Genomic DNA, 13,589 nt, shown 5'->3' with positions numbered 1-13,589 from the left:
GGATTTCTGGCTCGCTGACTGTAATACAGAGTCAATATTTTCCTTGATTCGGGATTCCAACCAGTGACTCGGGACACCATAAATTATCTCAAGTGGAGACTCTGAATTTAATGTAAGTAATCCCGTTTCGATTGTCCTTTAATTGGAAAAACTCCCATATACACTCCTTTCCGGGGGTGGAGGTAGAAAAGGAGGTGTGACAGGGCTTAAATCAAACAAAATCATGAGTTACTCGGCTATTAAGGCAACTACCCAAGCCATTCAAAATGGTACTGGGGGAGTAATCGGAAAGAAGAAGAAAGAAGATGTGGCAACAATTGATTCAGGATCATGGTTTGGACCCAGGGGCCCGTCACACCATTATACTCAGCATCGACCCCACCATCAAACCTACACCCAAACCCCGTATAATCCACCCCAGCATTACTTCCCATCACCAGACCCTCATATTTCTGTCCATCATGCCCAAACATACACTCAACCTCCTGCTCACGCACAGTGGCATGCGCAAGCCCCACAAAACACCTACCCAGCTCCAAAAAATGCTTACCCACCCTCACGAACCTACCGAAACCTTGCCGGCCCAGGTTTCTGGCCCAATCAAGCATTTAAAAACGCAAGGTTGCAGCGGAAGAAAACCTTCACCCCGCTGGGGAAGTCCTATACTAGTTTGTTCCACAGATTAAGGCAATTGGATATGCTGAGGCCGATTGAATTGAAATTGCCAAACCCTCCTCCATAGAATCTTGATTACTCTGTAAGCTGTGAATATTGTTCTAGTACTCCGGGGCATGATACGGAGAAGTGCTGGCACTTGAAAAATGACATCTAGAAGCTTATTGACACAAACCGGATTGAAGTCTAAACTCCAGAGGCACCCAACATTAACCAGAACTCATTGCCAACCCATCAGGAAACGAACATGATCAAGATAGTACATAAGGGAGGGGAGCCCAAGAAGCCTTCGCAGACCGTCATGATGATTTGGTCCAGTGAGGTCAAGCTAGTCAAAAAACCCACGATTGAAGGATCAGTGAACAAGTTGAGTGGGACAAAAGGTGAACCATCTGCGGTAGTCAAGAAAGGGTCCCCAAGTGATGTTGCAGCAAAACAAGAAAAGTCAAAAGTGGTTATGCCAATAGTGGAAAACAAGCCTATCATAATTGTAGAGGGTGCTCATACGGATCCTGTCATCATCAAGCTATCCTGTGGAACTATAGTCAACAACAAGGCTATCTTGTGGAACTATGAACAGGTGATAATGACCTACAAAGGAAAGGAGGTGAAAGAAAAAGTCAATGAGGCCCATGGATTAACTCGTTCGGGTAGATGCTTTGCTCCGGAAGAGTTAAGGAAAGCTAAAACATCCAGAGATAACCCAGTTCTAGTGAAAAAAGCAGTGATTGAAGAAGAGGCAGAGGAGTTTCTGAGAAAAATGAAGGTACAAGACTATTCCATCGTGGAGCAGTTGAGAAAGACGCCTGCTCAAATTTCATTGTTGTCATTGTTAATCCACTCAGACGAGCATCGTCGGGCCTTGATGAAAATTTTGAATAAGGCTCACGTTCCCGACAAAATTTCAGTGAACCATCTGGAAAAGATCGCCAACAAAATATTTGAGGTGAACAGGGTCACTTTCTTTGATGATGAGTTGCCTATGGAAGGTACTAAACACAACAGAGCTCTCTATCTTACGGTAAAATATGAAGATTCTGTGGTTACCAGGGAATTAGTTGAAAATGGTTCCAGTGCAAACATCTGCCCTCTCTCTACTCTGAACAAGTTGAAAGTGGATGATGAGAGGATTCACAAGAACATCATCTGCATTCGGGGATTTGATGGTGGAGGGAAAGATTCAGTTGGTGATATAGTGCTTGAGTTGACAATAGGACCGGTGGAAGTCACCATGGACTTTCAGGTGCTAGACGTAGCCGTCTCTTACAATTTGCTATTAGGTCGATCTTGGATTCATGTCGCCAAAGCAGTCTTGTCCACTCTGCACCAGATGGTCAAGTTCGAATGGGATAGACAAGAGATCGTCGTACATGGTGAAGATAATTTGTGTGCTCAAGTAATGCCTCTGTCCCATTCGTTGAAGTTGAAGATGACAAAGGGCCTTGGGTCTATCAAGTTTTTGAAACAGTGCCGGTCGAGAAGGTTTGAGAGGGAAAATGTGTTCCAACTCCAAAGATAACCTCCGCATCGGTCATGGTGGCCTTTGAAATGCTGAAAAATGGTTTTGTGCCCAGTAAAGGTCTGGGTGCATCTCTGCAGGGTATCGTAGAGCCAGTGTCCCTCTCTGAAAAATTGGGTACGTTCGGTCTGGGATTCAAACCCACAGCAGCAGATGTGAAAAGGGCTAGAAAGTTGAAACAGAAGGCGTGGGCACTTCCAAAGCCTATCCCGCATCTCTCCAGGTCTTTTGTCAAGCCCGGTGCCAGGAAACGCCAGTGACAATAGTTCCAAGTTCTGTGGTTGACATTGATGAAGAGTTAATTGAAAGGTTCCAGAGGTTGTTAGATGATGTGAACATGGTGGAAGTTGGAGAAGGTTCTAGCAAGGCAAATGTGCAGTTTGTCCGGCCGAATGCAAAGCTTAACAATTGGAAGGCTACTCCTGTCCTTACCCGGAAGGAGTTTTGGTAGTTTGCTTTGATTTTCTTTCAGTTTATCTGGTTATTCCAGGGTTGTAATTCAGATTTTATTTTTTGTCCGTTTGGATGTACAAACCATGTTATCCTTTATTTTCAATAAAATGTAATTTCCCTTTTCCATCATTCCTGATAGTTTTATTTTGTTTTTTCTTTTCTTCTCTGTACAGTTCTTTTTATGCTGATTTCAATTATATGACATGCATGATGAATCTTCGGCCCAGTCTTAAAAGTCAATCTAATTCTGAAATAATAATTCAAGAAATAGAGTGTGATGATGAATCATAATATGATGAGGATGAGGCCTTTGAAGAGATTAGTAAGGAATTAAATCATTTTGAAAAAAAAAACCAAGCCCAAACTGAATGATACGGAAGCAATCAATTTAGGGGACCCAGATAATGCTAGAGAAACTAAGATAAGTGTCCATCTTGAACCACAGATCAGGGAAGAAATAATCAAAGCACTATTTGAATATAAAGATATTTTTGCATGGTCATATGACCACATGCAGGGTCTAAGCACTGACTTGGTGGTTCACAAATTGCCAACTGACCTGGCATTCCCTCCCGTCAAGCAGAAGTTGAGGAAGTTCAAAACTGACATGAGTGTGAAGATTAAGGAAGAAATCACCAAGCAGTTGGACGCAAAGGTCATTCGGGTCACACGATATCCCACTTAGTTAGCTAATGTTGTGCCAGTGCCAAAGAAGGATGGCAACACCAGAGTGTGTGTTGATTACCGCGATCTCAACAAAGCAAGTCCAAAGGATAACTTCCCACTGCCAAATATCCATATTTTGATCGATAATTATGCCAAACATCTTTTGTGGATTGCTATGCAGGGTATCATCAGATTTTAATGGATGAGGAAGATGCGGAAAAGACGGCATTCATCACGCCATGGGGACCTTATTGCTATCGGGTAATGTCATTCGGTTTAAAAAATATTGGGGCAACCTACATGAGGGCAATGACTACTGTGTTCCATAACATGATACACAAGGAGATTGAGGTTTACGTGGATGATGTGATCGTAAAGTCAAAGCAGCAGGCCGACTACGTGGGAGATTTGAGGAAATTTTTCCAGAGGCTTCGCAGGTACAATCTTAAGCTTAACCCCGCCAAGTGCGCATTTGGTGTTCCATCCAGAAAACTGTTGGGATTCATAGTCAGCCATCGAGGTATTGAATTGGATCCGTCAAAGATCAAAGCTATCCAGGAATTGCCACTGCCGAGGAATAAGACCGAGGTGATGAGTCTATTAGGGAGGCTGAACTACATCAAGAAGTTTATTGCTCAGCTCACGACAACTTGTGAGCCTATCTTCAAGCAGTTAAAGAATGATGTTGTGGTCAAATGGACTGATGAGTGTCAAGAAGCATTTGATAAGATAAAGGGGTACCTGTCAAACCCACCTGTGCTGGTCCCACCAGAACCAATGAGACCTTTGATTATTTACTTGACAGTCCTGGATAATTCATTTGGTTGTGTGTTGGGTTAGCATGACATCACTGGCCGAAAGGAGCAAGCCATCTATTATCTCAGTAAGTAGTTCACATCTTATGAGGTTAAGTTCACTCGCCTTGAAAGGACATGTTGCGCCCTAACTTGGGTAGCATAGAAGTTGAAGCATTATTTTTCATCCTAAACTACTTACCTCATTTCTCGCTTGGATCCGTTAAAGTATATCTTTTAGAAGCCTATGCCCATAGGAAGGCTCGCAGAGTGGCAGATCTTGCTCACAGAGTTTGACATTATATATGTGACTCGGACAGAGATTAAAGCCCAAGCATTGGCCGATAATTTGGCCGAGAACCCGATCGATGAGGAATATGAACCATTGAGAACTTATTTCCCAGATGAAGAGGTAATGCACATTAAAGAGGTCGAGAAGGAGGAAAAGCCCGGTTGGAAACTCTTCTTTGATGGAGCTACAAACATGAAAGGTGTCAGGATAGGAGTTGTACTCATTTCTGAAATAGGGCATCACTACCCTGTTACAGCTCAACTTCGTTTCTATTGTACCAACAACATGGCCGAGTACGAGGCATGCATTTTGGGTTTGAGGTTAGCTGTAGACATGGGTGTCCAGGAAGTCTTGGTCTTGGGAGATTTGGACCTTCTGGTGCACCATATTCAAGGAGAATGGGAAACACGAGATTTAAAGCTCATACCATACCGACAATGTTTGCATGATCTTTGTCAACGGTTTCGATCAGTAGAGTTCAGGCATATTCCAAGGATCCATAATGAGGTTGCCGATGCTTTGGCTACCTTGGCGTCAATGTTGCACCATCGAACAAAGCTTATGTCGACCCTCTGCATATTCAAGCCCGCGATCAACATGCTTACTATAACATGGTAGAAGAAGAACTTGATGGTGAGTCGTGGTTCCACGACATCAGGGAGTACATCAGAATGGGGGTGTATCCGGTACAAGACACGGGGGATCAAAAAAGAACAATTCAACGTGTGGCAAGTGGGTTTTTCTTCAGTGGAGGAGTTTTGTACAAAATGACTCCAAATCTTGGTTTGTTAAGATGCATAGATGCTAGAAAATCATGAACTATCATGACCGAAGTACATTTTGGGGTTTGCAGGCCGCATATGAGTGGGTATGTTCTGGCGAAGAAAATTCTCCAAGCAGGTTATTATTGGCTCACCATGGAGCAAGATTGTATCAGTTTTGTGCGCAAGTGTAATCAATGCCAAGTACACAGAGATTTGATTCATTCTCCGCCATCCGAATTGCACACAATGTCTGCACCATGGCCCTTCGTTGCTTGCGGCATGGATGTCATTGGACCAATTGAGACAACAGCATCCAATGGGCACAGGTTCATTCTGGTAGCCATTGACTATTTTACTAAGTGGGTTGAAGCTAAAACTTTCAAGTCTTTCATTCAAATATCATTTGTCGGTTCGAAATCCCAAAGGTGATCATCATAGATAATGGTGCTAATATTAACAACCATCTAATGAAAGAAGTGTGTCAGCAGTTTAAGATTACGCATCGCAATTCCACCCCCTATCACCCCAAGGTGAATGGAGAAGTCGAGGCAGCCAACAAGAATACAAAGAAGATACTTCGAAAAATGGTGCAGGGTTCCAGGCAATGGCATGAAACGTTTCCCTTTGAGTTGTTGGGTTATCGCACTACTGTTCGCACTTCAGTAGGTACAACTCCTTATTTGTTGGTATATGGCACAGAAGCAGTGATACCCGCGGAGGTTGAAATTACATCCATTCGGATTGTTGCTAAAGCTGAAATTGATGATAATGAGTAGGTCAAAACCCGTCTGGAGCAATGATTGATGAGAAAAGATTGGCAGCAGTATGCCATGGCCAGTTGTATCAAAAGAGAATAGCAAGAGCGCACAACAAGAAGGTGCGTCCCCAAAAATTTGAAGTGGGTCAACAAGTATTGAAACGCATTCTTCCACATCAGGCTGAAGCAAAAGGTAAGTTCGCCCCAAATTGGCAGGGGCCGTTCATCTTAACGAGAGTGTTGTCCAATGGTGCTTTGTATTTAACAGATATAGAAGGCAAATGTGTAGATATGGCTATCAATTTTGATGCAGTCAAAAGATATTATGTATGATTTCTTTGGTTTAAATTATGTTTGTTTGTACTTGGCATGTTTTGAAGATTGGAATGACGAAGACATTTTGTTCTGCTATTTAAACATTTTATCCTTTGTTACCCCTTTAAGCCTTATTTATTTCCTTTCATACCCCTCTTTTGGAATTAGTAACAAAATTCAGGAACATGAACGCACAAGATAAGTAAAGGAAAGGAGAGAAAAAGATAAGAGAAAAAGAGAAAGAAAAGAATGAAAAAGAGTGAAAAAAGAAGAAGAAAAAAAGTAAAGAAAAAAGAAGAAAAGAAAAGAAAAGAAAGAAAAAAATCACAACAACAAAGTAATTCCTATGTCATGAACTACGTTCGACCTAATTCCTTTTAAGGATACGTAGGCAGCCTCACGGTTCGGTCCCATCAAAATAAAAATTCAAAAGTCCCTAAGCAAAAAAAACTGGGGCAGAAGTTGTGGTTGTTGTAAGAGATCTAATTCCAAAAGCTGTAATTTTGAGCCCTTTTAAAGCTATTTTTGAGCCTTATGATACCCTTTGTTTCTAACCCTATCCAAAAGCCCATATTACGGTCCAAAGAAAGACCTTCCGACCAGTCTTTAAGAGATGCCGAATCGAGCAAGTAGAGGTGACTCATATCAAGGGCAACACTCTGTTCTGAGCAAGAGAAATGAAAAATGAGAGAGCCTTATTGGTGAAAACCCTCACGGGCACCGTAAGGCGACAGCGAGTTGAGAGATGAACAAATAAGAGAGGTTTGTTGGTGAAAACCCTTCAGGGCAACGCAGGCCGAATAGGGTCAGTGATTTGGTGAAGAAATTGGGTTCTGATGATCTCGGGGCATAAAGTATGACAACTGAAAGTTGATGGGTTGGATAGACTGGGCTAATTAATCCAAAATGCATGTCGTGATCATTGGTACCAGTTGTTCCACTCAGATAAGTCTCTTTTCTTTTTCCCCTTCAAACAGTCATCCTATTTTGGATTTTTCTTCCTTATTCCTAACTCTCAAAGTCATTGCATTTCATTTCTTTTAGGTCTATTTCTCTAAGATGTTTCCAATGTCAGTTTTATTTAAGCAAACAAGAAAGGATTTCAAAGCTCACTACCAACTTCCAAAATTGCACAAAGCACAGTGCGGCCAGAGCATGCTAGAGATAGTATGATGTAAAATGGGACATAAAGTGTCAGTGAAAGTTCCATCGATGGAATGGTTTAGTAATTTCGGGGCAAATGCAGAGGTTCAGATAGAAGGGTCAGAAATGTAAAACAACGGTTTAGGTATAGAGCACTCGGGTCATCCAGGGTCCTACGATTGAGGATCAGTCAAAAAGTCAAACCACCATCAGCCAGTTCAAGGCAGCCAGTCAAAGCAAAGCACGGCAAGGGAAAAGCCATCTTTGACAAGAATGCCACAAACTAACCACCATATATTTTTAAACTAACAAGATTTTTCTTTGATTTGAAACAGGGGTAGAAAATTTTGTTTGTTTCGGAGAAACCCTCCGTAAGAAAAAGCAAGCACCAGACAGACTTGACCGTAAATTCTCAGGACCCTCCTGGATAATGGGACCTAGTTTAAAATTCAAAACATTCATGAGTAACAAGATCTAGCATAAGTCTTACCCTAAAGAAACATAAGTTGGCTTTGATGTTTTCATTCTTAGGATATGATTCAATTCAAAATTTCCAGGACCCTCTTGAATAATGGAACTTAGCTTTAAGGCTTCCATTAGATAACAAGGTTTAGCGTAAGTTCTATTGTAAGGAAGTATAATTTAGCCTTAAAGTTGTCACTCTTAAGATAAGGCTTGATTTTGATTTTCAGGACCCTCCTGGATAATGGGATATAGTTTTAATACTTTCTTAGATAACAAGATTTAGCGGAAGTCGTACCTTTAGAAGATATAATTTAACTTTAAAATTGTCATTGGGATCTAGCTTGTAAATTCTTAGAGATATTTGGTAACATGATTCAATTAACACTCACCGATGTGCCCAACTACCAAACTGGGGCAAGAAATTTTCTCTGTTGTGGCTATTCTGTTGTAATCAAGCATCCACCTAGAAAGAAAGGGAAAACAAATCAAATTCCAAGGGAGAAGCAGTTCAAGTGTCGGTAATCAGGTTCCCACCTGAAGAACAAAGGGAGAAGTAGTTCAAGTGTCGGTAATCAGGAGCCAACCTGAAGAACAAAGGGAGAAGCGATTCAAGTGTGGGAAGTAAGGAGCCCACCTGAAGAACAAAGGGAGAATCAGTTCAATTATCGGTAATCAGGAGCCCACCTGGAGAACAAAAGGAGAGCAATTCAAGTGTCAGCAATCAGGAGCACACCTGAAGAACAGAGGAAAGCAGCAAGGTTCAAAGGAGTTCAGCAATCAGGAGCCCACCTGAAGAACAAAGGGAAGTAGCAAGGTTCAAAGGAGTTCAGCAATCAGGAGCCCACCTGAAGAATAAAGGGAAACAGCAAGGTTCAAAAGAGTTTAGCAATCAGGAGCCCATTTGAAGAACAAAGGGAAAGCAGCAAGGTTCAAAGGAGTTCAGCAATCAGGAGCCCACCTGAAGAACAAAGGGAAGCAGTTCAAGTTTCGAGGAAAAGCCGCGCAAATGTTGGTAATCAGGAGCCCACTTGGAGAATAAAGGGAAGCAGCAATGTTCAAAGGAAGACAGCAATCAGGAGCCCACTTGGAGAACAAAGGGAAGCAACAATATTCAAAGGAAGATCGGCAGTCAGGAGTCCACCTGGAGAACAAGGCAAGTTTCGGAGGAAAGGAAGATAATTCAAGTGTTGAAAATTAGGAGCCCACCTAGAGAACAAAGAGAAGGCAACAGTGGTCAAAGGAAGACGGTTCAAGTTCAGCAATCAGGCGCCCACCAGGAGAAAAGGGAAAGCATCTCAAATTACAATTCAAGTAAGAAACAAAGGAATTTCACCTGGAAAGTACGAGTCAACAGAGCAACAGGAACTGCAAGATCAAGTTTGAAGATATAGATAGGATTCTTGTAATTCATAGATCATAGTTTTGTCTAGCTTCTTTTATTTTGTCTTGGTGTAATAAGGAGTTCAGTAAGTAGTAGTAGCAACAGCAACAGTGAAATCACAGCTTCCTGGTAGTCCCAGCTACCGAGACTTCCCGAACTACACTGACCTGATTCCTTTATAGCCAAGGATAAGTAGGCAACCTCGGAAGCAGGGTGCGGTCAAATCTTTCAAAAATGCTTCCCACAGAGTATTCAAATGGGCAAAATTCGCTCGTATCCGCTCACTTTATCTTTGCACGAAAACTCTTCGTGTTTCCGAGCAAAGAGGGAAAGCTGTGGGCACATAATTTTTTTCCTATATGAATTACTCCCACATTTTAAACAAAATAAAAATTTTCTCATTGTTCGCAATTTCGTAGATTTTTGTAGCATTTTGTTAATTGTTTGCATTTGTCTGCGCATGTTTAATTTTATTTAATTCATGAAAATACAAAAATACATTGCATTTGCATTTAGGATTTTATTTTATATTTTTAGATTACTTATTAACTTAGTTGTTTTATAAAATATAAAAAATCACAAAAATAGTTCATTTTTGCATTTTAACTATTTAATTTTGAATTTTATAGTTCTTCTTTAAATTTAGGACTTAATTAATTACTGTAAATATGTTGAGTATTTAATATAATTTGGTAGGTTAATTTAGTTTTTAAGAGTTAATTTAGGTTTTTATTTTAATTTGAAAAAGAAAAAAAATTGGAAAATGAAAAGAAAAGGAAAAGAAATAAAAGAAGTTTGATTTTTTGGGCCAATTCAATTAAAATCCCCCAGGCCCAAACGATTTTGCCCATTTCCCATTCAAAAACTAGCCTAAACCTGTGTCCTAACCCGGTCCGCCCGTTCAAGTATCCAAAAACATCGTCTTGAGTTTCCCCTATTCAAACTAATGCTAGCCCTTCATCTATCCTCATCCAACGGCTAAAACCACTTGCCCCATTTTAATTAAATCTGTCTGAAAACCTCAGAGATAGCCTAAGTCCAAACACAACACCCCCCTCCCGTCCATATCTCTTATCTCTTTCAAGAACCCTAGAGCGCCGCCCCAAAATGCCAACCTTCTCCGGTGGCAGCGCCACCTCAAATCGGCCCCGAATCAACACCACAAAACCCCTGTGGCAGCGCCGCCTCAAAGGCACCAAATCAACACCACAAAACCCCTATGGTCTCCCCTTTCCCAATCTCTAACAAGTTTCCCTCGATTCATTTGGCATCTGCTCGAATCTAGAATTTAGTGTTGAATCCCTAAAGCCCAAAATCAACTTCCGTTGAATCTGTTGGCATGCATGACCATAGGCTTCCAGTTCTTTCGAGTTTTGAAGTTTGATTCAATGCAAATTGATGATGTTCATTTGTTCTTGACAAAGAACAAGTGATTAGCATCAGTTTCATTTAAATCAAGGCGTCCAGTGCTGGCTTCGAGTTTAATTTGGTAAGTCTTCTTCATCTTTTCTGTCCGTTTTTGTTGTTTCACCATCTGTTCCCCTCTTTTTCTTCTACTTTCCTTAGTTTAGTTTATTCTGATGAAATTGGTGAAAGTTTTAACTTCTGAATTTAGGTTTTCCTTGTTTGTTTGGTGTTCAAATTTATTCCGTGTGTTTTCCAGCTTTCTTTTAAAATTTTCGTTAATTTTGTTTGGTTTGTGCATTTTGCTTGTTTAGCTTTTATTTAGGTCATGTTAAGTTTCTGATTTTATTTTAGTCTTATATCCAGCTTAATTAGATTTTGTGTTAATTTGGTCATTTAGTTTAACTATAGATCATTGTTTAGTTTAAAAGGAAATCAGTCACTTAGTTTATATTTTTAGTTTTGAAATTATTCAAAGTTATTTCTTCTTCTATTTCTTGTGAATTACCCAAAATGGATTGCTGATGTGGTTTGGGCCTTGGGGCCATTTCTGACCCATTTTCAAGAACAACCCATTCATTTGGGTTTAAGTCTTGGGTCAATTTGACCCGATTGGTTCCAGGAGTAAAAACAGAGGGTTTAAGGGGTAGTCTAAGGATTTTAAGTAGGAGAATCTTCGGTAACTGATTTAGAAAGCTGCTAGGAAGGTGGGTTTGGGGCTGGTTTAACAAACAGATTTTTAAACTAAGGACTCAATAGCAAAAATGAAAATTGAAAAAGGATTAATGAGCAAAGTCTGAACTCGTTTCTGCTACCCTAAAACTTCACTATAAAAGGCCCTTACTTCTTAATCAAGTCAGAGATTTTAGAGGCTTAGAAACACTAAAAATTTGCAAACGGCTGAGTTTTAAAAGCTTTAAAAGAACACTGAAATTCCTGCAGTTCTTTGGTCAAAATTGGTTCAATTCTGCCTTAAAACTTCCGAGTTTGATCAGATTATTTGAGTTTTCAAAGAGGGGTATTCATTTGGGCTCTCTACTGGTTTGAAGAAGTTGGTTTTTGTTTGGTATTGCTGGGATTTTAAGCCAATTCTGTTGCTGTTGTTGCTAACTCTTCATCCTTCTTGATTCCCTTTTAATTCCCAGGTACTTGTTTCTAGATCCCATTGAATGTGAAGCTCGATTTGGAGCATGAAATTGAAATGTGGGGTTTTAAGCACAACATCAACTCATTTGATTATACTCTAGCCTTATTTTTCTGCACTACAATGTTTTATTCTTTGTATTTTGCTTTTGCTAAATGATAGTTTCCTTCTAAGGGTTGTATTAGGCCTTTACTTAGTATGTGGGTCCAGAATTCTTGTCAAGTATCTTATAGCTGGATTTTAGTTTTAATAGCTAAACTTTTGTCATTATATTTAATATCGTACTATTAAGATATGGACATAACTTAGTGAATAACTTGTAAGTTGTATGATGGTGTTGTGTTCTAAGTCAATTTCTATGATTTCGTTTGTCATAATTTTGGTTCTCAAATGACTTCAAAGTTTACTGTTTTGTTTGTAAATAACAGAGGCAAAAGAATGAAGCTTTTGATGTTAGGTTTCTGCTGAAAAGTATCAGTTTTGAACCTTAAGTTAGTTTTGATTCTATTTAGTTTGTGGTGAAATCAGCCAGCACTCTTTCATTCTTTAAAAGACCTGGCAGTTAGATAGGTTTTAGTAGATGCATTCTTTTGACATCATGTTAGTTTTGTTTTGGCTAAAAACGGATTTCTACTATGTTAAAAGACGAAATAATGGTGTTTGAACTATATAACATTAAGGTTGGCATTTTATTACGGAATGTGATTTGAGCTTAAGAATTTTCGTTGTGCATCTGTGCAGATGTGGCAAGACTTACTAGCATTTGTTTTCAAACTCAAGACTTGCATAAAAAATGTAGTTTGCTTCAAGTATTAGTTTTAAATCATGAAACTGGGTTGCCATTGTTGGCCCAGTTGTGTTCAATTTCCCCCTCAGCAATTAGATTATCAATCTGGGTTTCATGTTGAGCCCAGTTGTTTCTCGTGCTGGTTATATAGTAATTGGCAATTGGCCATTGGGCCTACAGCCAGCCTGGGCCCCTTCAACAATCAAACATTGGTTTGTTTACTACTAGTTCATTGTTTATTAAAGTTTAGTTTAAACATTTGCTTGAAAATAAAGTAGAAATTCCCTTAGTCTTTTAATCAATTAACTATGCCCAATAATTAGTGTGAGCACGTGATTTTTGTTGTCGCGACAATCACTCCAAAAGGAAATAAAAATAATAGCAATTGGTCTTGCCGTACAATTTCTGGATTTTTACGTGGCACTTTGTTAATTATTTATGATTTTGGCCCATTTTTATTTTTATTAAAACAAAATACAAAAAATGTGTGTCATGCGTAGTTTGAACCGTAATCCGGTTATTAAATGGAAAATCATAAATACACATCTTTGTCCGTGATTGTTTGCTTTGTTTGATTTTACCTACTTTAAATATTTTAATATATGTGTGTAAATAATTGTATTAAGTGTTTAATTAATGAATTTTAATTTGGTTTACTTAGGTTTTGTTTTAAAATAAAAAATATAATAAAAAAAAGAGTGCATAATTGGGTTGAAATCAGTTTGGGCCTGTTTTCATTTTAATCTGAGGCCCAAAATCAAGCCCAGAACGTGTGTTTGCCCGGGTCCAGACCATCTGACTTCAAAAGCTTCCAAACGACATCGTTTTGCTATGGTCTGATCTGGGTCGTTGATCTCAGAATGATCAACGGCCAAGATCACACACCCCGTACCCACGAACAGATCCGACCCGTCTTACCCGAACCAACCCAAACCCTGGCATTTGAAACGACACCGTTTCCCCATCAGTTGAAAGATCTTGGCCTTCCATCTCGCCTCATCCAACGGCTGAGATCAATCCACCCATTCCA

Source organism: Nicotiana tabacum, chromosome 16 (assembly GCF_000715075.1).
Source record: "Nicotiana tabacum cultivar K326 chromosome 16, ASM71507v2, whole genome shotgun sequence".
In the NCBI taxonomy this organism is placed as follows: Eukaryota; Viridiplantae; Streptophyta; class Magnoliopsida; order Solanales; family Solanaceae; genus Nicotiana; species Nicotiana tabacum.
The sequence above is the reverse complement of the archived record's forward strand: the minus strand, read 5'-3'. Positions refer to the sequence as shown.